The following is a 25,063-nucleotide window of genomic DNA, read 5'->3' as shown; positions in this document are numbered from 1 at the left end:
AACGAAAACAAGAATAAACTGGACTTTGTATGTTACAACAAAATAGAATTTTGTATAATAACATGTAAAACATGGAATGTTGTATGTTAGTTACAGTTTTTAATGAAGTAGAGAGGAAAAACGATAAAATAAAATTTTCTTTAGGATTGTTTCTGCAAATCGTGACTTAAAATAAAACAAGCAGACATTCAGATCTTTTTCCGCTTGATCGGCAAAGCGTGCTTCTTTAACACTCGAAGTGCGCAATTGGCACTTTCTCCCACGCAGATGTGCCATTTCATTTTTTCAGGATGGGAAATAAGGGACATTCATTTAAAAAGCATCACAAATGGTTGCGCACAACATGTCAGCAATTATGGAAATCAATATCACAAACCTATCAAGGATTATAAAAAGAAATCGCTCTTTCTACCACACCAGAAAGTAGGGAAAGTAACTCGATTTTTAATTCTTAATGATCATCTTCTTCGGCAAGTAAGCAGTTCTCTTTAAAATTCTTATAAATTTAAGGACTTATCTTCTAAGATTCTAACGCAAAAGTTCTCTACTTTTATGGTTTTAATGTAAACGCAAATTAATACTAAAAATTAGTTCGTAAAGACATGTATGTATATGAAGAATACATGCGCACTACGCTGTGATAAAAATATAGGGAGTGACTCCATATAACGAGCAAGATTTTAGATTATTAGCAAATATTTATTACATCTTTCTCCGCGTTATACCCTCCACCAGCTATGTATTTATATATCTATATTCTCCAATTTTTGGAACGTACTTTAAACTCGATTTTATGAAACCCTTTCGTTATGAGAAGCGAATATTCGCGAATCAATAAAGAGCATTATGAGCCTGAACACACTGTCTTCTGGAACGAATTCCATGATTTTTAGAGCAACTCGAGAAAGTATGCGCCGCAAGCTCAAGTTTTCTTTAAAAAATGCTTGATTTCTTTAAAAAATGCTTGATCTAAATGGTGTACTTAATTTGTTAAAGAATATTCTTAGTGTTTAAGCAATGATGTCTGAGCACCAAATATTTTATTTGATGGACAAGTTGCTCATTACGTGAATGCGATGATGCCTTGGAGAGACGTGTTGCTCATTAATAACTAGGCTATCAGAGCGTGGATTCTCTTTGACACATTCTTGGCCTGCCTTAAACATTTTATACCAACCAAAATCATTTTTCCCCACAAAGTGTTGTCCTCACAGATTTTGCAACATTTTAATGGCTTTTAACAGAAATTCCATTGCAAAATGAAAATTTTATAATTTATTTCTCTCGCCTTCTTTGCGTGACTCCGGGGTGTGACGGTCTGCACGCTCGGGCGTACTCCAGATGCCCGTGGTTCGATTCCCGGCAGAGGCGTTGTTCATTTTTCACATCTTCCTGTTTAAAAAAATACCTAATGACTCTATAAGTGGCACGCGAACTAAAAGGATGGTGTATGATAATTCTCCCCACCCAGGATTTGGCGGTTGGGCTCCCTAAAACCCCCAATCGCCCTTTAAAAGGGGGAGTATATAAGGTATTTCTCCCGCCTTCTTTGCGTGCCTTCGTAGTGTGGTGGTCTGCACGCTGGGCGGACCAGAGGTCCGTGGTTAAATTCCCGGCGAAGGCGGTTGCTAATTTTTTATCTTTCCAGCTTCCAATTAGCCTAATGTCTTTACAAGTTAAAGCATGCTCTTTTCTCAATTATATTCGCCATTATGGGCAATAATTGTTAAGCAAAGAATTATTTATTCATTAGATAGAAATTTATTTGCAAAGGATAAAAGGAAATTACTCATTTGCTGCTAGATGTTGATGAAAGTACTCAATATCTTCTGAAAATGCTTTGAAAAACCTTCATACACTCAGGCGATTCTTTGAATGCGTGTATTTTATATGAATCATTCTTCATACTTTTTTATCATAGCTGTGTCTCTGAAAGGATCAAACACACTAGTATATTTTTTAATTACAGTAAGTTATCTGCAAGTAAATGAACAAAAACAAAATACTCATTTGTTTTAATAAAATAATAAATAATAGTAATTTCAATCAAACTCATTTACTTACAATTCAGTTTGAAAGGTTGTTTTTAGTTTTCTGTCCATAACGACAATTTTTATAGTTTTCGGTACGAAAGAAAAGAATTTTTATTTAAAAGTTCACGACAAGAACTAATTTACTTTCCATTTCTAGTAAATGCTCGAATTTTCCTGGCGATCTCGTTTTATGCTGCAAGAATGGAAATACTCTTTCCAGCTGTATGTCTTTTAAGTTGTAAGCATTCCCCAGTCAGTGAAGTTCAGTTTTCGTCTGCAACATATGAGCTAACGTTATTCGCTCTTTCTTTCATTATTCGGAGTTTTCTAAAGTGCAGAGCAAATGTTTAAACGCTTTCATACCGCTTTCAGCTTTTAGGTTTATGACCCTTTTAATTTGTAAGTTTCACATTTGTAGTATTGTTAGGTTATGTCGATGGGTGTCCGCCGATAACATCGCGGCAAAAACATCGTGGACGAAAACGTCACGGAGAAAACAACGCAAGGCGAAAACGTCGTGGTACAAAACATCGTGGGAGAAAACATCGCAAAGAGAAAACATCGCAGTTCTAAAACATCGTAGCACAAAACATCGTCGTCGAAAATAAAGCGGTTCAAAAACATCGCAGTTTAAAAACATCGTCGTCGAAAATATCGTGGTAAAAAATAAAGTATCTATAAATCATCGCATGACGATAACATCGCAGACATACTTTTTTCAGGTTTTAATAATTGTAAATGGATATTCCCATAATGATTTGTGAGCGCAAGGTGTAAAGAAGGATAAATTTTACTTTCACATTTTTTATTAACTAATAAATTTTTGCTGAAACCGTAAGAAAGAAACTTAAGCATAGAAAATTAAATTTAATTTATAGATTATACTTTTCATGAAATATTATCAGTAAAAACTTTATAAAAATGATTTATTAATGGCCTTTGTTGGTTAACTATGTCGGTTTAAAATTCTGTTAAGTGCTATAAGTTGCATTAATTTTCTATGCTTAAGTTTCCTTTTTATTTTCTCAGCAAAAATTTATTAATTAATAAAAAATATGAAAGTAAAAATTATCCTTCTTTCCATCTTGCGCTCACAAATCATTATGGGAATATCCATTTACACTTATTAAAGCATGCCTGAAAAAAGCATGTCTGCGATGTTATCGTCATGCGATGATTTGTAGATACTTTATTTTTTACCACGATATTTTCGACGACGATGTTTTTAAACTGCGAAGTTTTTGAACCACTTTATTTTCGACGACGGTGTTTTGTACCACGACGTTTTAGAACTGCGATGTTTTCTCTTTGCGATGTTTTCTCACACGATGTTTTGTAGCACGACGTTTTCGCCTTGTGTTGTTTTCTCCGCGACGTTTTCGTCCACGATGTTTTTGCCACGATGTTTTCGGCTGTAACCATATCGATGATGGGACATGAAAATTGTGCAATGATATCGCTAGGATTCTAATTCTGAATCTTCCGCATACGTGTCGAGTGTGCTTCCAGTTACATCACGAAGGCATATGAAAAGGAGGCAGAAAATACCGTATATGCTCTCCCTTTTAAAGGGTGACCTTTTAAGGTATCTGCCTACGTTCGGAGCACTTTTTTTAAAAAACATAGAATTCTGATGAAATATATATTTATTTAGTCAAAATATGATATCAAATCATGAAAATAGGTAAATTTTTAGGAATATTTTCATAAATTTTTGAAATATATGCAATTTTATGCACATTTTTAGGAGAATTTACCACTTACGTTAAATGTCGTATATTTTTTTCCACAGCATATATTTCAATTTTATTTATACTGTATACTACTACAACACTCATCTGTGTTATGAACTAAAATGTTTATGATATTTTTAAAATTTACTAAAATATGTGTAATTACATGAAAAAACGAGGTTTTTTGTAAAATATTTTTTATCGTTTTATATAGAAATACTTATAAAACAATCAAATTAATAAATATAACTTAGATTGTAGCTTAAAACCTAGTAAATAATATAGAAAACACTTTAGTATAATTTAATAGAGATACCTTTAGAACATTTTGAGTAATTACATTTCTTGTATGTAAAAACACTAGAAAAATTAGTTTTCCAGAAAACGCATTTAAAGATTTCACATTAAAAGAAAAACTGTTCTGTTGTATTTACACACTTAAAATTATCCTCATTTGTACATCACACCCTTGATATCTTTATACTTAAGTAATTTTGATTTCCTATTTGATTTTAATATTTTTCTGGCTATTTTCGAAATAAGCGACGAATGACGTTTCGAGTTCTTTATTCTTTCGTTATCAAATCGAGAGTAATTTTCAATCATTTCTTGTTCAATTGATATGCCTAAATGTTCAAACACAGGAAGTAATCTAAGGTACCCTGAATTAAAAATTAAAACTGCTATGTATGCACCCAGCAACCTTAGTCTTTATACCTAATCGCAATGTTGCCAGACCCAGTTCAAAAAACCGCAATGTTGCCAGACGCAGTTCAAAAAACCGCAATGTTGCCAGTCCTAGTTCAAAAAATTAAGGCAAATAATTATTACCAGAAACAAAAAAAGTACACAGAATTAAAATGAAATGTTTTAGCACAATTTTACACAAAAACAGGTAAAAAAAAACACGGATAAGAACATTGTTTACTTTTAAGTTGAGCCTTTTAAATGGCACTTCCGGTGTTTCTGCTTTCACTTCCAGTGCAGTTAATTGGCTATATCTTCTCTTCTAATTATCACAAACGTAAAAATGAACCATTTTCGGAATGCTACAAAACTGACCTTTCAAATTGGGCAATTAAAAAAAATCGAATTTTTTCGCCGAAATCGTTTTTTTAACGTAGGCAGATATCTTAAAGGGTGAACACCAGGATATATACGCTAAATCCTGGTGGTGACGAATCATCGTCCACTACCTTTTTAGTTCGGGCGCCACTGTAAAGTGTTTTAGAGCTTTTTTGTTAAATATCGTATGTTACAGCCGATTATGAATAACTCTCCGAACATATATTTTGGCAATCGTTCAAGACACCAGCATTCTGAAGGATTTGAAGCTGTTAATTTAAACGCTGATACGAAATGTTTATAACTTCCGTATGATAACTTTTGATGATATATCTGTTTTTAATTATTTAAAAAGAAAAATGGCGAGAGCATTGAAACACGACAGCCATCCAAAACTGTAGCTAATTTCTCTGCGGTTTCAAATGTAGGAGATCTGGAGAGGACGGGGTCTCCTCTGAAGATCGGTAGTTTTGCTTTAGTAGGCCAGGGGAATCAATGAGCGATATCCGTAAGTGTTAGATCCATGACTGCAGCGTCGCTTTTTAAGAAAATATACTCTTTTGAAAAACAATCGAAGCACCAAGAAGGATTTTGCGATCGTGACGAAATTTGCTATGCAAAAATATCTTAATCGAACATGCAAATGATCAATTTCAAGGCAAATGAACAGGAATTGTGATCATAGCGCGCATTTCTAGTGCGAAATTCGCAAAGTATAAAACCAGTAACAAAGGCGGAAAATTTATCTTTTTTTGTTGCGGCCATTGTTATTACGTAACAAAGCAAATAAAGATGTCATTACGACGATATCGAAGACCTTACAGACAACTAAAGAACTTCAAACGTGGTCGAATTCTGGATTACGTGAAGCTTTTGGTCATACCGAGCAATAAGCCGCCACCTGCAGCCTACAGACACTGCTGTGCAAAGATGTTGGCAGCAATGTTTGCTACAAGGAAATTGCCGACGAAATAAAGGCTCTAGAAGGCCAAGGAGCACAAATGCGAAGCAAGATAGGGTGATTGTTCGCTAGGCTCGAATCGCCCCAACGGTACCATTATCGACTATTCAATGATTACAGCCACGTCTATACCTCCCGTGGTACCCTACACCATCTCCCGGCGCTTGTCTGAGGCGGGGTTACGCTCCCAGAGGCCTTTAAGACGTTTGCCACAACATCGGCGGAGTGGTGAGTGGTGTCGCAGCCGATCATCATGGCTGCCATCAGACTGGCATCATATAGCGTTTAGCAATGAATCCCGCATCACTTTTGAAGCAGATAACTGTGTTCGTGTCTGGAAAGGATGGGGCCAGCGGTCTCAATCAGCCTTTGTTTTACAAAGGTATACAGCCATTACCTCTGGTATCATGGTGTGGGGGCGCTATTTCTTATCACAGCAGGTCATGTTTAGTCATCCTCCGTACATCTTTAACAGCTCAACGATATGATGATATCATCCTGCGGCCGATTGCATGACTCTTCATGGCGCATTATCCTGGGGCCATTTTCCAACAAGATAATGCCAGGCCACATACCGCTCGCATATCTCTGGACTGTCTCCGTGCGGTTGATACTGTTCCTTGGCCAGCAAGGTCACCAGACGTTTCACCGATCGAGCATGTCTGAAGTATGGTAGGCAGCTCAAAATATCGCAGATCAGGCAGCTCAAAATATCGCATATCTGGAGCGACAACTGATGAATGCTTGGCAGAATATGTCCAGGATGACATTAGGAACTTCTACCACTCCTTGCCTCGACGGACGAATTTAAGCACGCATTGCCGCCAGGGGCGGTTCTACCAACTACTAATTTGAATTCAATGGGTGATTGTGAGCCGTGAACAGGTATTATGACCTTGATTTTTTAATAATTTTTTATCTGAGCTATATACATATTTAATTTCATCAAAAACAACAACTTCCTTCATAGTGCTTCGATTTTTTTGCAAAAGAGTGTATTTGCCAGTACTGTGTGCCGAAGGTTTCGCTTGAAAGGACTACCCGTCCGAGTGTCAAGTTTTTGAGTTCTACTAACTTTGCAATCCAGAATGAAGGATTTAAGTTATTTGCCAACATCTCAAAGAGACTGTCTCAAATTGCCCATTCACGAAAGTGTCTCGATTTGCCCTGGAATCACTTGATAAGCGTATTGGAGGCAACGAGGCACATGGAATCAGCCCTAAAACATCATCGAACATCAACTCTTCAGAGATCATAGTGTGGCATGGAATTTTAGTGGAGTGTCACATCCACCTACAAATCTCTAAATGAAGAATGCTACAGCTGCAAGGTATTTGGATAAGCTCCTACATCCCCATTGTCAGACTCTACAGTGCAACAGTTGGTCCTGATTTCCTGCTTAGGAATTATAAGTCCTGTGCCCATTGAGCCAATACTGTTAGCAAGTACTTGAGGAGTAAGGGTTTTCCTTGTATGGGGAAGCTGTCGTATTCTTCCAATTTTACTCACTCTCATTGAAAATCATTGGGATGACACAGGATGTGCTGACTCTGTCTGCTTTCGTTCTCCAGCCAATTCGAACTGTCTTAATGGCCATTCATGACATCTGCGATGGCTGATTACGTCATTGAACAAGTGGGCAATCATTTAAAATTTGTATGAAATTTCAGAATGTTCACATAATTTCTTAATGTACATTTATGATATTTAAAAATGTCGGATTATTAATCTAAGTTTATGATGCAAATTGTTAATGAAAGTATGCTTTTAGATTTTGACGTCAATCGGGTAATGACCTAAATGTGACGCCATCGTATGATTTACAAAAATTAAATATTGTTTTCCCATTTTTGTACATAATGCTTGTTTTTTTATGCTCATTTGTTACCTACATTTTTACTTTTCGATTTCTGTTGATTTTACCGTCGCATACTAAGTTTTGGAAGCTAGATTGTTTTAGATATTAGAAGACTAGATACTGAATATGAGAATGGTTTCTCTCTGAATAAAAAAGAAGTAAATCTTTTATTGTACTAATTGACGCAGATTAAACTCACCATAAACAGATGTTTTCTGTGTGAAAAGTTATTCTCAACGCAAGGTTATGACCGTAATCCCAACACATTTGATTTCTAGGAAACTTAATATCTCTCTCATTTATAGTAGCTTAAATTTGTTTTCAGACACTTGTACTTTTGAAATTTATTTGTATACATCTTGTACTAAATACTGAAACGTTGACTCCAAATTTGTGTTTCTAATAAAGAATTTATTTCCTCAATTTTAAGCCTCGCTTGTTACAAAATAAATCCAATCACAATATCCCTTGTAATAAAGTAATTTATTCAAATATATTAGTCGATAATGCACATAATAAGTCGAACAATCGACACTTTTATTAGGATGTTATGGCAAACGAAGCTTCTTGTCTCAGTTTTTTGTCATATGTGAAACTACATCAGAGAAATTATCACCTGCATTTTGGAATTATTTTAGCAAAATATATTAATAATTCCATATCTGTGGTGAACATGGCCGCATGCTACAAGTTAAAGAGAAGTTCTGTTAGAAATTCAACTGTTCATCAACTTAAAGTGGTAAATGTGTTCGAAACATCTGCAAAATCCTTGATGTAAAGTGTTCAACTATCTTTGATGTTATAAAATGATGGAAATTGGTTTGGTTTGTGTGATTACGGCAGAGCCTAGACGACTATCTGCCTAAGGGAAGGAAGCCTTTGTGGAGGACTTTCTCGGGAAACTGGCTCGTATACACGTTACAGATGGGAAAAATCACTAAAATGCCCATGCAAATACAAACGTATCGGAGATTTATCCTACAAAAAATCAAATCAAACCCAAATGCTAATTGTGCACAATTAGAGCGATTTAGACAAACAGTTTGCAATAAAAGTTGATTTTGTTTAAAGAATCATTGGAGTATATGGATACATTAGGCGATCAGCATAAATAAAATTAGTCAACAAGAAAACAAAGAAAATGCGCCTGGCATTTGCAAAATCTATGCTGAGCAAAGATTTGTTATAATAAAACTACTTGTAAATGAGTCACATTTTAATGCCTTTAATTCTGACGCAACAATTGCTGTATAATGGTCTGAAGATGTTTCGCTGTCTCGACGAAAGGTTATTATAATACTTTTCATAAGTCTAGATATTCTTCTAATCCCTTTATTCTCTTTATTTTTTCTTCTTCACTATTCTACCTCATCAATATCACTATTTATTATACTCTCACTAATAGCTACAGGATCCTCCTGGGATGAGAAATATAGTTTTTATAGAAAATAAGATGGATGTGTGTAAGTATTCTTAATAAAAACTTGAAAGCATATGCAAGAAAATTCGGAATGCAAAATACATTCAAGTTCTATCAGGCAGCTTAAAGTGTTCGCTTCCAGTTATTATACAACTATCTGAAATTTTCAAAACTCCTGGGTAATTTCCTGGCTTAAATCTTAATATATACGGAGTGAGTTGGAGAAAGAATAAGTAAACATGGCATTTTCTTTGGAAATTCTACCAAGAAAAATTCCTGCTGAGAAATAGAACAAAACAGATCATTTATACACGAAAAAAATTACATGAATTCATAAAGTGGAAGAAAAGTGTAGCATTGACTAAAGGTTATCCAACAATATATTGAATGTCTTGTTATTTTTTACGTTTTTATTAACATAAAGTGTCTGTTCAAAGTGTCAATAAATTTAAGTTGGTTTTCAGAACTAATTGATTTTCTTTTCTCAAAACATTATTTTGGGTAACTTTTTGAAAAACGAACGGGTTTAGAAAACATGATCAATAAAACACGTGGAAAAAAGTAGTTATTCCGCAAATATTTATTATCTGATAATTGCAAATAAAAGTGTAATATAAAAATGTCCGAAAACAAGTGTGAGACATTGCATAAGCAAAATTTTCGTAAAACGTAGCTAGCCCGTATATTCTTAAACATTGTTTCTGGACATGCATTTCCAATCATAAATGCTTAAAGAACTAGATATAAAAGGAGTTACAATGATTTAGTGTGTTAACGTGTGCTAACGAATTCTTTAAATATATAATCTAAACTTATGTATTCCCCGTAGAATAAAAACTAACTACTTTTAACAGATTAATCATGTTTCAGTAATTCTATACCTTAATTTTTAAAATCAGCTTAGATATAAAAGATGGTTTACTGATTTAAATCACTTTGTAACAATATGGATGTTTTCTGCTTAGATTTAGGGGAAAATTACAAAAAATAAATTGCTTGTTTGGCGATTTATAAATCTTGGCTAAAAAAGGGTACTTTATAAACTCTGAAGCTCGTTCCATTACACAAAATCATAGCGATTGGTTTTCTGCTGCACGATAATAGTTTCTATCAAATTAAAAGTGCCCGAATTCCCGACCACTCCTCTTGTTCACTCGATTTCGCACTGCAAATTATTTTCTTTCCCGTAAAGTGAAGTCTCAACTTAACATTTATTATATTTAGTAGTGCTGAAGAGATTCAGAAAACCGTAATCAGAGATTTATTCAATACTTCAAAAGACGAGTTTTACGAAATTTTCAAGTAACTACACAAACGTGCCAAACGTTGTATACACTTACGAGCATTGAATAAGAAGGTAGAATGTCATTTTTGCCTAATTTTCTGTTTTTAAGAACTTGGACGTAAAATTTCACAGATGCACTGTATATAATATCAAGTTTAATTTTCATAAAAGCTGTAAGATTGGAATTTTTATTCATTTTTAAATACCGGATTCAATGAGAGACGATTATGTTTGTCATTCCCACTAAATTGACAATCTTTCGTGGTTTTACATCCTCCATTTTTTTCCTTCGTCACCTTGGATGTTTCGAGGATTGGCAGTTGCCGAGCACTTATCGATTGTGTTCAAGATGATGAAAACGTATCTGAAATTCCACGGAGGCAAAAACCGCATAAATGTTTACTCTTTCTCACACCAGTTCTTATAGGCGTGAAAAAAAAGTCTTTTAAAGGAAACATTCATCAATGCCGTCGATGATTCAATACTTGTATTTAAGTGCCTTGAGAACTCTTGGTGAGAGAATTAAATAAACAAAATATTCTCACCTGTCCAATTCCATTTTTTCGTAGAGTCAATTAAAAATTTATTTGTTTTCGTTGGATAGATATTTCAAGAAAAACATATAAATCTTACTTCCGGAGGATACGGAAAAGGTAATAAATAAAATGATTTAATAAAAGTTTATGATGCGTGGTTATAACGTCATAATAAAGTCAAAATATTTCCTGCCATTTTTTGAATGTCTACACTATTTCACTATGTTCGTCTCCTAGTTCTTGAAAGCTGGGATCAAGCAACAGAAAATCGCTTCCGCCGAGTAAACAAGCTTTCTTTTCGAAGAATTTGACGGAATAAATCACTGCCATCGAAAATTAGAGAAAGTTCAATATAAGGTCACATTTTTATGGGAATACTGAGAGTGAAATATTTATCTTATATAAAAGACATCCTACACCGGAGGTAACACACTTCCCTACGCCTCGGGGATCGATGTAGAGCTACTGGCTAGGATCTGTACCTAGGCAGTCTCGGTCACGGGGGTATACAAATTGCGAACTTAGTGCTTCTGGAGGCCCCGGAAAGGTCACTTATAGGCCGCCCCGTGGGTCTGGCCCTCAAAACTGGAAAAGCCAGGCCTCGACTCTGAGATCGTGCTGTCACTAGTAGCGGGTAAAAGAATAAACGGGCTCGCAGCTTCTAGACATCGCAAATTTTCTTCAAAAATTAGAAATTTTATTTTTTGTTGCTCCGGTGGTGACGGCCTGGCACGTCCTAGAGCAGATGGCTCTAGTATAGTGGGGATAGAGTCCCTGTTTTGCTGGGTAATGTCCCTCTACCACTGACAGCCTGAGCGACTGGCAGGTATCAAATCATAGACAACCATCGGTGTCGCAAAAGCGGTGTATCCCTCTCTACAACGTGTGAAGGCAGGGTTGAACCCCTGGGCCTGGTTCTGCGGAGTCACGAGACTCTTAGTGCCATTAGACGGAAAGAGGAATGCCCATATATTACTAGTTAACTTATATAAAATAGACAGTAAATACAGAAGCAATATCTTCTTAATGCAGTATCAAATCCAGGCTCTGCATTGAACATGGACTATCATTCGGAAGTCAAACAACAAAAATCAGCGTTATATTTTCAAAATTTTTCACAGGACTAGTGCGATGGTTTTACCGAACCACCATCCTCAGCTGCAAAACCGCAAATGAACAAGATAGGACATAATGATTAGATAAGATAAGAAAGCCTGGACAAGAAGAAATATTTTTTAAAAAAGCCTGTGCATGATGTGCGAACAAATGTGCACCGAAAGATGCCGGCATATTTACTCACTTATCATGTTCTTAACGACCGTGTCGCAAAGTCAGCTGCCTTCTGAGAAATAAATATTATAACGAGCCCTTTTAAAAAGAACATTAAATAGTGGTAACTCTTCATTAGAGACGTCAGCACTTTTATTTATATCGATCAATGTTCGCCAAGGCAGAAATTTTCAAAAGAGTATCTCAGGGTAAAGGTTGGGCAGCCTTACGGCGTGATACCCCTCTTTAGGTAGGAATTTTTGCTTGCTTTATCAACTCGAGAAATGAAGAAAACTCTACTTGTATAGCAATGTCCTGGAATAAAGCTATCGGAACCTTCATAAATACTACCTCCCCCCCAAAATTAGTGATTTAGCATACCATTGTGAAGATTTCTGCTTTAGCAAATATTGGGAGATTTTCATTAACTACCTTTGACGACAAGAGAGCCGATTTTAAGCTTTCCATTTGTCCATAACAATCTCTGCCTCTGCATAATTTTGTCGCACGATAACAAATTTTTCAACTCCTAAAATTATGCACTGTTACGGTTGCACTACCTCCGGCCCGGCATTGATAAAGAGGCACGGCTAAAAATATATGCCTCATAGAACATGAAAAAGTATTCTGCTATAAATGTAATATAAGTATCTTAATTTCTACTGGGTCTACCTACTACATCTAAACTTCATTCTTCTTAATACAATGATAGGTGGTAATCTAAAATTAATACGGAAATTTTATATTTACGTCCAACTGCATTGATTTATCAAATTACTGTGGGAATTAATCCATCAGAGAAGGAAGTTTCAGTAATGAGAAAATTAATATTGCCTTATATGTCTTAAAAGTACTAGTTAGTCCAGACTAATTCGAAATTAATTATCAAGGCTTTCTCTTTAATTTTAGCTGCTCAATGATATGCACCTTTCGAGTAAAAAATGAAGATGATTCTTTCGACATCGCAGTTATAAAACTGGAGGTTTTACAAGAACGCTTATTCATTTGGCCCTCTTTTAATGAATTAACTAAATCGAAATAAACAGTTTAAAATATCTCAGTATAAGTAATAGTCTAAGGATATGGATCTTAAATTTATTTACTTTTAGAATGAAATTAAATACAAAAAGCATTAATTTTGAAAAGTGATTTTCTGTTTCATTTAGTAGTGGCAGTTGTAAACTTTAAAGTTTCAGATGATAAAACATTCGGGAAAAAATACTGTTAAATACTCCAAAATCAGTTTGGTGACAGCATTTGTAGATCAGCTTTTAAGATTCAAATTCTCTAGGTCAGGGGTTCTCAACCCCTGACCTAGAATATACCAGTGGTACGTGTACCACTGGTATACTAGTACGTGTACCACTGGTACCACCTTGCGTAAGACCAGTGGTACGTGTACCACTGGTGGTACGCAAGAGAAAAATACGTGGTACGCAAACAAGCAAAGTATTTTGACTATTAAATTCAAAAATTAAAAGCCCAACATCCTAATTGAGTTTATTCTCTAACACTCGTACATTTATGCGACCTGAGCTGTGTTCAAGAGTGTTGGTGATAATAGTACTTTATAGTGGTGGTACTAAAGGTTCTCAATTTTTGTTTAGATGGTACACGTTAGTCAAAAGGTTGAGAACAGCTGCTCTAGGTAATACTTCTAGAATTTTAGCTTTAAAATCCTGCATTCTGAGAGAGATATACTTTAATGCTGTACTGCCAATCATCATGTACGATTAACCCGATGTTTTAGAACGGAGCCTACCGAGACAGTCTTTGTGCTGGCTGGGCTGCCGCCTCTGTCACTTTTATATGAATTTTATTAGGAGAAATTTTTACTTATTACTGGAGAAACGGAATTGAAAATACCGTATCTGCCGGCGTATAAGACGCGCGTTTTTTCTTTGAAAATAGGTCTGAAAAATGGAGTGCGTCTTATACGTCGATACTCAGTTTAAATAAATTCAAAGAACTGAAAACTCGGTTAGCTGTAATTCCAAGAGGCCTAACTTGTCAGCTTCAACCTTTAGATGTGTGAATTAAAAATTCATTTAAGGGATTTATAAAGGAGAAGTGGAACAGCTGGGTGCAGTCTTCTTTGTTCTATGAGGACTCAATTGCTGATTTAGGAAAGGTTTCAAGCGTAGCTCTGGAGATGAGTCTCTGGGTTTTGACGAAGAAGATAAAAGGCGTTCTTTTCCAGATAGATTGGGTGATCTTCAAGCGTAGCTCTTGAGATGAGTCTCTGGGTTTTGACGAAGAAGATAAAAGGCGTTCTTTTCCAGATCGATTGGGTGCTTGCAGAAAGTATTACTTTGTATTATTCTATATTTATAATACTGTTAATGTATTATAATGATCAGCAATAAAGTCTTAGCTTTTAAAAATGTGTATAAAAAAGGGGATGCATCTTATACGCCGGCAAATACGGTATTTTGCTAGTTTGCTGTTGAGTTGAATTTTACTTGGCTAAGTGCGAATTTGGTGTTGTTGGTGTATTTAATTATGGCAAAGCACACTAGAGCTATCTGCCTAAGGGAAGGGGTGCCTTTCGTGGAGGACTTTCTAAGAGAAACTGGCTCGTATACACGTTACACATGGGGAAAACCACGAAAACACCCATGCAGCCAGCCCGTTCGCGGGATTCGAACCTCGGACCGAACTACCAATGTTCAGCGACTTTACCGCTCGGCCGCTGGTGGGCCCGGCTAAGTGCGAAGAACCTGATATGTAATAACGTTAAAACACAAATCGTTAAATAATTCCTTTCTGTCTTCACTGTTAACTACTATGTGTACGTTTTTCTAGAGCCACAATATCATAAATAACAAAAAGGTTCTAAGTGTCGAAACCGGACACAACATACATTATTTCCTTTCAAAATGGGCCCACCAGCGACCGAGCGGTAAAGTCACTGAACACTGGTAGTTCGGTCCGAAGTTCGAATCCCGCGAACGGGCTGGCTGCATGGGCGTTTTCGTGGTTTTCCCCATGTGTAACGTGTATACGAGCCAGTTTCCCTTAGAAAGTCCTCCACGAAAGCATCCCTCCCCTTAGGCAGATAGCTCTAGTGTGCTTTGCCGTATTCTCAATACAGACACACACACACACACACCTTTCAAAATGCGACAATATATACAGTATTTAGCTATTATGTGCATTTAACTTACACCAAGTGAAACGGCGTGTAATGGCCAAATACATAAACATCGATAAACTATTGTGTTACCTTTATTAAATATCATGTTCTTCGCACTTAAACCATAAAATTCAATTCAACAGCAATATCGCAAAATTATTTTCAAAGAGCGTATCTTTAGAATTTCTGATACACAGTCTCGCGCGCTGGAGATAAAAGTGTTTTTTTCCTGTGCAATATTGCCATTTCTCACTTTGAAATCGTTGAGTTTTTTAATGAAAAATTCGTTAAAGTTTTACAAAACATGAAACAGATACAAATTCCAAATTAGGGCTTCCAGATGCCCATATTAGGGTGGAAGATTACGTTATTAAAAATTCTCTAGGTACCGTTGTTTTATCACAATGCGAGAAACATACATTTATGCATATTCTTTATTATTTAATTCCTTTAAATATAACACAGGGCGATAGTATTTGGCGGCAGCCATTTAAAAAGGAATTCAGACTTTTAAAGTTTTCAACGCAAAATGCCAAACCGAAATTCTAGGATAACTCCCTTTGGCTAAGACCAAAATGTAAGTTTTGCAATGTATCCAAAATAAAATTAGGCAGGTGAAAATTTTGCAGCATTTTTATTCTTGGGGAAAATTTTGAAAAGACGACAGCAAAAGTTCGTCTTGAAAAAACATTTCAATGTAAATGACTTGTATCTCCGTTAAACAGGAAGAGAACCTTGAAAATTTCCTTTCAAGCAATCCATTCACCATAATTTTATCCACCTCAAAACAGCTGCGTTCAGCGGTTTTACCTCTTGGATGCGGTAGACTAAAAGCTCTAACATTTCGATTTATTTCGAATTCGATTATTTCGCGAATTTTTAGTAATTCGATTTATTTCGCTAATTCATTTAAGTGTTGAATAGATTACCGCTTTTATCACTATTTATTGCACCTTATCTATACTATGGTACATTCAATCCACATTTATCGCATTTGTTAATATTTAAAGTGTGTATTATCATGCTAAAGTAATTACAGTATAAGACATCTTACAAAGGCAAAATGATTTCCAAAATTTCTTATAATTTGATTTAACTTTCAAAGATTAAATTTTCATCCATTTGTTTAACTGGTACTATTCTGTTAACGGAACCGGGTCCAGAAATGTATAGACTTATGTACGTGTTAATGTATTGCACATGTAAATATGTATGTGTATGTTTCTACTGTGGTGTAGTGGCCGAAACCGCTTCCCAAACCCCGGGTTGTAATGCAGGGTTGAAATGAACTTCTAACTCAAGTTATAACAGTAACATGAATTTTAATAAAATAAAAACATTAACAAGTGCATACCCGGAAGATACATTCAGTCCCGTAATTTTAGAAATTTGTTAACAGGAAGAATGCAGAATGCTCTATCGCTATTAACATTATACACGAGGAGTGATAGTTCTAGCGGGCCAATATGCCCATAGCTCCAGCGGGAAAGTCCTTACCTTTTTCAGAAAACAACCTTTTATAAGTCACTGTTTCGTTACCTGTGCTGAACTCCAGGGGGGGAGGAATTCCTTCACCCGTACATAACAAAGGTGTCCATCTCATGACCCTAATGAATTGACTTGTTTTATCCCTTTGTCCCTTGGAGTGACCTCCGAGACTGCAACCGAATTCATTAACAAAGGCACCTCATTGAAACAGAATTTCACCTAAGTACTGAAAAAGGTACTATTGCATTCTGAAATCATTCATCCTGGACAAAGATCCTATATGCGACCTTATCACAGTGCACATACATATACGCACATGTATACATACATTTCTGTTATGTATGTACGTATTAATCTATGCACGTATAGTATATATGTAAGTATGTAAGTGCGTATTTATACACACATATATACACACATGTATAAATAAATTTTGAATCCGGTCCTGATAACAGTGATTGTTATTTACAGCAAAGCTCCTGAGGCTATCTGCCTAAGGAGAGAACTTTCTGAGGTAATCTCGCTCGTATACACGTTACACGTGGGGAAAACCACGTAAACGTCAGCCCGTTCGCGGGATTCGAACTTTAGACCGAACGACTAGCGTTCAGCGACTTTACTGCTCGGCTACTGGTGGGCCTGGTCCTGATAGCCAAAGAGTATCGTTTAACTTTACATTTTAAATCACCATATGTTGGCAGCTAAAGTATATACTTTCGCTTGTTATTTCGTCATTCATTATTATTATTATTTTATCCATTTTTATAATTATTATTATTACATTCATCATGTTATAATTTTGTCGATAGATTTTGATTACCCCCCAAGTTTATAAATTTTGGAAAATTTTGAATGCTACCAAATAGCACTGTATCGCCAGATATCCCATTTTTTGCTACATTTTTAACTTTTCGCTAGAAAATATAATAATAAACTTACAAACTTACTTTGCAAAAACACAATATCACGATAACTTGTTTTGCGACAATTTTATAGAAATAATGCCTACTTTGATAAACAAATTCACCAAGTCTGTTTGTTATTGCTCAACACTTAAAATTTTGAATATTCCTTTTCAAATGTGATACATATGAAATTAAATTATCGAAATGAACTGAAAGAGAAAATATTTCAGATAGAAGTAACATTTGAAATTTGGACAGAACTAATGAACCGTTGAACTCCATTAACATTTGTACTCGAGATGCTGACTGAATCATAAAAAAAATTTTAAATAGTTTAATTACCATACCGTGAGCCCGTCAGCAGCGTCGCAATGCGCAATTTGACTAATAAAAAAACCATGCTTTTTGTATAGCGTGGGGAGGGGGAATGCCGTGTTATTATCCACAAAGAGTATCAGGAAAAAGATAAGAACCCTCGATACCGGCTGGATTTTGTACGGATTCGAGTGTGATCTTTTGCCACACCCACCATATAGCCCCGACATCGCTCTTTCGGACTTCTACCTTTTTTTACACCTGTAGCTACATCTTGCTGGTGCTATCCTCCATTCTGCACAGGATGTCTAAAATGAGGTTGATCTGTTTTAGGACTCGAGGCCACCAAGTTTCTGAAAATTTACCAAAAGCTCGGCAGAAAATCATAGATTTGGGTGGTGGTTACTACCCGCAGTAAAGGTACAGCTTTCGTGTTTTCCCCCCTAGCTTTATTAAGAGCATTTTTTTGCCGAAAACTTTCAACCAGATATTACTGAAAATAATACTAAAAAGGAAATAAGATTAGTAACAAATGGGATCGTTTATGAGAAGATAAAATGCTAGCATACATAAGAGTGCACTTGATATCAAACAAATCACTGAAATTATATCGTTTTTGAACAGATAATGACTTTGAACCAGGGATAAATCAGCGAGGCATGTAGTTTAGCATCTATAATTGTCTCATCATATTTCGGATAATTTTCCTCATTGTATTTGTGGAGTGAAATATGGCGCAATGATTGGCGGAATAAAAAATTTTATTACAAAAGGAGTTTAAAGCTTAACTGTTTAGTGTCTCTCTTCAAGTTTAGTCTCTCTTCTGTTTAGTCCATTTAAAACACGCAGATATTAAATTAATAAATGAAGTTCATTTATTTAGGGTATTTTTAGCTAAAAATTTAAACATTCAGTTAACAATATATGTTTGCGATCAGTGTATTTTAGTCCAGTCCTAAAAAGAACAATATAGGACATATGAATTATGTTAAATGTTTTTTTTTAAATAAATACAGTAGTGTCTATTTAATTCTAACAAAGTAAAATTGTCAAATTTTAAACAGTTGTTTTACTGTAACAGGGATTTGTAATTTTTTTTTTTTTTTTTTTTTTTGTTTACAAAGAATTATCTACAGCCAGCTAAAAAATGATCTTCTGCTATTCAAAGCTTTTCCTTATTGACAATTTTCCGAAATTATTTCAAACATTTCTGGCAACTATACAGCAAGAAGCATACAGACTTAAGCATAAACTTCAAATATACATAAAATATGTAGATTAGGAAATATGGGTAAAATTGTAAATTTTTGACCTAAAGAATTCCTGAATCCTAAAAGACTCTTCGATGTCTTGAATGTTTCGACTCTCGGATCCCTCAAAACATTCACATAAAAAGAAAAGAATAAAAAAAAAACCTGATGTGTACACCACATAACTTCCTTATACGGAATACTAAATTATACGCATTTTTTCCTACATTTCATTTAAACTTGTTAAATTGAATTAAATCTACTTCGTCGATAGCGCATAAACCACAGTTGGATAAATGCACACTTTAAAATTCACTATATTTATTTACCATAGCGACACTCTGGCTTTAGGTTCACTTAACAATGTTACATCTCATTCATTTTATAACTCAGAATGCACAAAAACTATAGCATCTGAAGAATTATCTAATCGTTGCCACATGTTCTGTTCTAATACTATAATGAATCTAAAGCAATGTATAAAAGAAATTAAGCAAAATAAAAGAAGATATATAGCATATATTATATATAATGTTCCGCTAGCTCCTTTTACACCAGATACTGGTTCTTATGAGAAAAGGAGTGAGCCAATATAAAAGCAGTTCCAAAGTTTAAAAGCCTAAGATAATTAGTATATGGTTTCCGATATTTTTGCAAAGATCAACCCGTCATTTTTTAACAGATTAGAATGAATACCTTTAGGATTTACAACCATATACTGTGTTTCAGATTGTTCAACAAGAGATTATGATTTTTTTCATGTGTAATGTAAATTTCTGTTAAAAAATTTATTCCAAGATATTTCTGGTCTCGTTCCCTAAATTTTCTCAATGATTATGATGCCCGGACAACAGTATCTTGCAATGTTACAGAAGTGCATTGTGTTGCATATTCCTAAAGGAATAAGTTTTAACAAAAGAGGATGGTTTCCCTGTTATTACTTCCTTGTACGAAGTGAAAAGGAAGTATTGTAATCGCGAAAAGTTTCAGACAGCCTATTTCAACGAAAATATCCATTTTGACTACTTTCGAATGCAATTTAACGATGTTTTTGCGTGATATCTGTACATAAGGACAGAATAAAAGACTCTTTTCCTCCAAAAAAATTATAAAACTGCTTTAAAATGAATTCTGAAGAGAATTTTGTTTGGCGTCTGTACGAACGTAGTATGTACGTAAGTACGTATCTCGCATAACTCAAAAACGAGTAGCCTCAGAATATTGAAATTTTGTATATAGGACTACTATAACATGTAGATGTGCACATCGTATTTTGGTTGCAATCGGCCGCGCCAAACGTATATAAATATATTTATATATATATATATATATATCCACTCTGTTACCCGGCTCAGTGATCTCAGTTTCTTTACTATTATATGTTTGTAAATTGTATATTTTTTGCTTTAAAAATGATTGAATTATGTTGTTCTAATCTTCCGGTTAGGGTTTTTATCCCTTTAGTAAAACTGTATGAAATAGTTTTAGAATTATCAACAATTTTAAATTTGTTTAAGTGCCACTAAACCTAATAATTTTTTTTTGATGGCGGCCATTGCTTGTTTACATTTGAAACAGCAGACTAGTGTATTTGTTGCCAATCTAGAGAAACGTAGCTTCGCAACAACAAAGATAACGCCTTCATTTATTATTGCGAATTAAATCATGCTTAATCCTTTCTGGAATTGTTTCGACGAAATAAGTGTTTAAGATTTACCTCGTAATTTTTAATACAGATATTTTAAGTTTTTATGTATTTTTGCCTTGTCGCGAAGTGAGAACTGAATTAAATGAATGTGAAATACTGAATCGTCTGTTAAAAAAAAAAAAAAAAAAAAAAAAAAAAAAAAAAGTTTCTTTTTTTTTTTGTTTGCTTAATTTGTTTTTTACATCGTTCTAGCTTTATTATAGTATTTGAATAGAACATGTGGTAACGTTTAGATAATTCTTTAAATGATATAAATTTTGTGCATTCTGAGTTATAATATGAATGAAATATAATACTGTTAAGTGAACCTAGCTCCAGAGTGTCGCTATGGTAAACAAATAGAGTGAATTTTAAAGAATGCATTTCTTCTATTGTGGTTTATGCGCTGTCGGCGAAGTAGATTTAATTCAATCCAATAAGTTTAAACGAAGTGCAATTAAAAATGCGTATAATTTAATACTCCGTACAAGGAAGTCATGTGGTGTACACATCAGATTTTTTCCTAATGCAAATACGAGCCAATTTTTCCTTTAAAACTTCCCTGTAAAAGCATCCATCCCTGTGTTTTGAATTGCTTAATTAATAAAGTCCGAACTCCAGTCCTGCTCACTTGGGAAGTATGTTCACACATTCGTGAATGATATTCTTATTTCAGGATGAAGTAGATGAAGATTAGGTCTATTGCATCTGCAGCTCGTTAGATATTACGTCATGTAATGTTTGCTTATAGGATTTATCTCATTAATGATAAAGTTTGTTATCAAGTGCTTTAACATGAAGTAAAATTGTCTCTAATAAAGTTTATTGTATTTGGAAGAACACGTATCACTAGTAAATTGTTTAAGTTCAGATTGTATGGTAATTTTTACAAAGCTTCTAAGATTAAAACCTTAACTAATATAAATTTGCACAAGGAAGAACGAAAGATACGAAGATAAAGTATAAAAAGGCAAAACCAACTTGATTTTTATGTCATCTTAAGTTATTGTCTTACGCAATAAGAAAAATGAAAAGAAAATCGACAATATATTAAGTCTCGTGTCAAACACCACACACCGCGGAACATTACAGGCGCGAGAGTCATTCGAACATAACTTTCTATTTTTTCAGCATTCTTGTTTCATGCAACTTCGGAAAACCTCGAGGACAGGAATAGTGCCGTGTATGTGGTGCTCAATTTCGATATAAAAAAAAAGGATTATTGCTTTCAGGTATGTTCTCGCTTCAGTTAAGAGTTAAATAATTTAAACCTTGATACATGCATAACTTAATGATGCCCAGCTCTAATACTGAATTCTTCACTCGTACTTTTGCATTCTAAATATTATTAAGTGTATTATTATCAGACAAGCTTTCGGTATTTTATCTGCTGATTAATATTTGTTCGATATTTAATCTCTAGTGATATATTTTTATTTAATATTTTTGTGTTATAAGGTAGTGACTCAGCCGTTTAGAAAAATAATGAAATACATTTCCCTCGGGAAAGATAAAACAAAAAGAATTTCAAACTTTGTATTTATTTCCAGTTTAAAACAGAAGTTGTGTAACCATTTTATCTGAATTTTACTTAGACATTTAACACTCTTATCTAATTTACGTTTTGAAAATGTATGGATTATATTCTATTATAACGAAACTCTAAAATGTCCAACAAAAATTATGCCAAAAGATTAGCAAAAATTCCACCTCCTTTTTATAGTTTAAAAGTAAAGTTTTTGGAACATTTTAACCAAATTTTATTTTTTTTTCGCTTGTTTTTAACCTATTCAACTTTTCGCATGATTTGGATTTACATTGTCTTTTTGGGCTAATTAGTTCTAAATTGCAATAGAACTCCAAATATCTATATTAACTGTGACCGCAAATCATAGAAATATAAATAAATTCGGATTTAATGGAGTTTAATTCCATTAAAGTAAAATACATTTACTGCAATTCAAGTAAAAAAATATATATATATTTTCGTTATTTTTTCGTTAATCCTATTTCTTTCCAACAAAGATTATAAATTTTAAAAAAGGAACATATTTTTATTTCTGTAAACCAAAATATAGAAAACATTATTTTTTATTTTTCTAAAAACACAATACATTATTATTGATCATTTCTTTTTAATTTAAAAAAGACCAAAAATTTTGTCAAAGCGATGATTCGCGAATTGAATAAAAAACAACAGGTCTATTTGCAGCACGAAACTGGTTTTTCACTAATATTACTGGCTTATATTTGTCGAATACTGTAAGTCAACTTTACATGGCATAAGCATTTACCTAAATTAATTTGAAAGCTTATCGAAAACTTGTATTATGCTATATTATTATTTTTTTATTATTTAAATTAACGGAAATATTAAAAGCATGTAAATAATTTAAAACAAGCTTAACTTTACTTAGCTTAAAGAAAGAATGAGCGATACGGATAGCTGGAATTTTAGACATTTTAGACATCTGGACATCATTTTAAAACTATTTTAATTTTAAAATATATTTTGCTTTTATACTGTAGTTTACGTCACTAGAAAACTGCACACCTCGTGTAATGTTTTTTTTCAAAATTACGTTTTTTTAATTCAGTCTGATCCCGAGTTTCTAAACTTGTTTTGCAACGACCCCTTTTAAAAAAATGGCTTCCTTCATCGACCCCCCCCCTCGCATTTTGCTCTACAATATATAACATAATCATAATATACTTTGCACGTTACAAGGTAGCTCTCCCGCCTTCCTAGCATGCCTTCGTGGTGTAATGGTGAGCACACTAGGCGCGTATTCGAGAGGTCCGAAGATCGAGTCCTGGCGAGTGCACTGCTCATTTTTCATGTCTCCTGCTTACAAAATAGCCTAATGTCTCTACAGTGGCACCCGAACTAAAACAAAGGTTGTGGATGATGATTCTTCACTACCGGGATTTGGCGATTGGGTCCCGTAATCCCAGTGGCTCTTTAAAAGGGGGATTATGTAAAGTATTTCTCCCACCTTTTTAGCATGTCTTTGTGGTGTAGTGGTGGACACACTCGGCGCGTATTCGAGAGGTTCAACTCCCGACGAGGGCATTGCTCATTTTTCATATCTCCTGCTACCAAAATAACCTCTATGATCAAAATGTCTCTACGACGTAAATAATTTTAACAGTTAGATTAAGATTGTGAACAAAAGTTTTGAAAAGAAAAGGCTTATTAGATTTACATTTTATTAATTTTGTATGATGGTTATATTATTATTAATTTTGAAAGTATAATCAAGTTTCAGAAGCAAAAAATCATAGATTCTAATTGCACAGAAATTATATTTGCGGCTAATAAATTCATGCAATTTTTTAATATTTAGTATAAAATACTTAACTTTATTCTTAAATACCTTTGCACAAACATATTCAACCTGCATCCTATTTTCCGTAATAAATTATAGATATGACTAAAACCTATTTCCTCAAGTTGCGAAGAGAGAATGAATGTCAATAATGTTTTATTTTGAGGTATTTCTCACGAGTGGCTTTTAAGTTCGAAAACCTTGGCGCGCCTATGTGTTTTGAATGAGACTTATTCTTGAGTATCCTCCTTCAATACAATCAGCTCATTTTGCATCATACAGCATATTTTTGGTTGTGTTTTCTTGAGTTCCTTCGTCTTTGTATTGCACATATTGCATACAAATTTTTGTTTTTTAAAAAATATTACTGAATTAAAAATATGTCAAGGAGTTTTTGTGTGCTCTCTCCATTATATATATTTCATGTGATTTTCTCCGTATTATTTTGCATCACTAAACAAATAATTATTAATTTTATAATAAAATTAATAATTATTTGTTTATTAATAATTATTTGTTATTAATTTTATAATTTTATAAACTTTTGTACATTAATAAAGTGTATTATAAAGTCAAAAGAAATGCAACAAAAATGTGTCCGAGGTTCGAATCCCGCGAACGGGCTGGCTGCATGGGTGTTTTCGTGGTTTTCCCCAGGTGTAACGTGTATACGAGCCAGTTTCCCTTAGAAAGTCCTACACGAAGGCATTCCTCCTCTTAGGCAGATAGCCCTAGTGTGCTTTGCCATGATTAAATACACCAAAAAAAACACCACCTAAAGGCCTCTTTATAA

At 34.2% G+C, this 25,063-nt stretch overlaps 1 protein-coding gene across 6 annotated transcripts in view; it reads left to right on the top strand.

Annotated features, from left to right (window-relative positions):
* The first annotated feature begins 326 nt into the window (after positions 1-326).
* LOC118186093 (mitochondrial sodium/calcium exchanger protein-like) overlaps positions 327-25,063 on the top strand; it is a 136,093-nt gene continuing 111,356 nt past the window's right edge. For 2 of the 6 annotated variants that reach the window (XM_085808239.1, XM_035356108.2), the window contains exon 1: positions 22,025-22,173. The gene's annotated coding sequence lies outside the window, so the exon portion shown is untranslated. Of the gene's footprint in view, positions 475-22,024; positions 22,174-25,063 lie in introns of those variants that run through there. The other 4 variants (XM_085808232.1, XM_085808235.1, XM_085808233.1 and 1 more) reach the window with 4 other exon arrangements.

Source organism: Stegodyphus dumicola, chromosome 1 (assembly GCF_044657685.1).
Source record: "Stegodyphus dumicola isolate Sdum_Otavi_A_Nest chromosome 1, ASM4465768v1".
Classification (NCBI taxonomy): Eukaryota; Metazoa; Arthropoda; class Arachnida; order Araneae; family Eresidae; genus Stegodyphus; species Stegodyphus dumicola.
The sequence above is the reverse complement of the archived record's forward strand: the minus strand, read 5'-3'. Positions and strand labels throughout refer to the sequence as shown.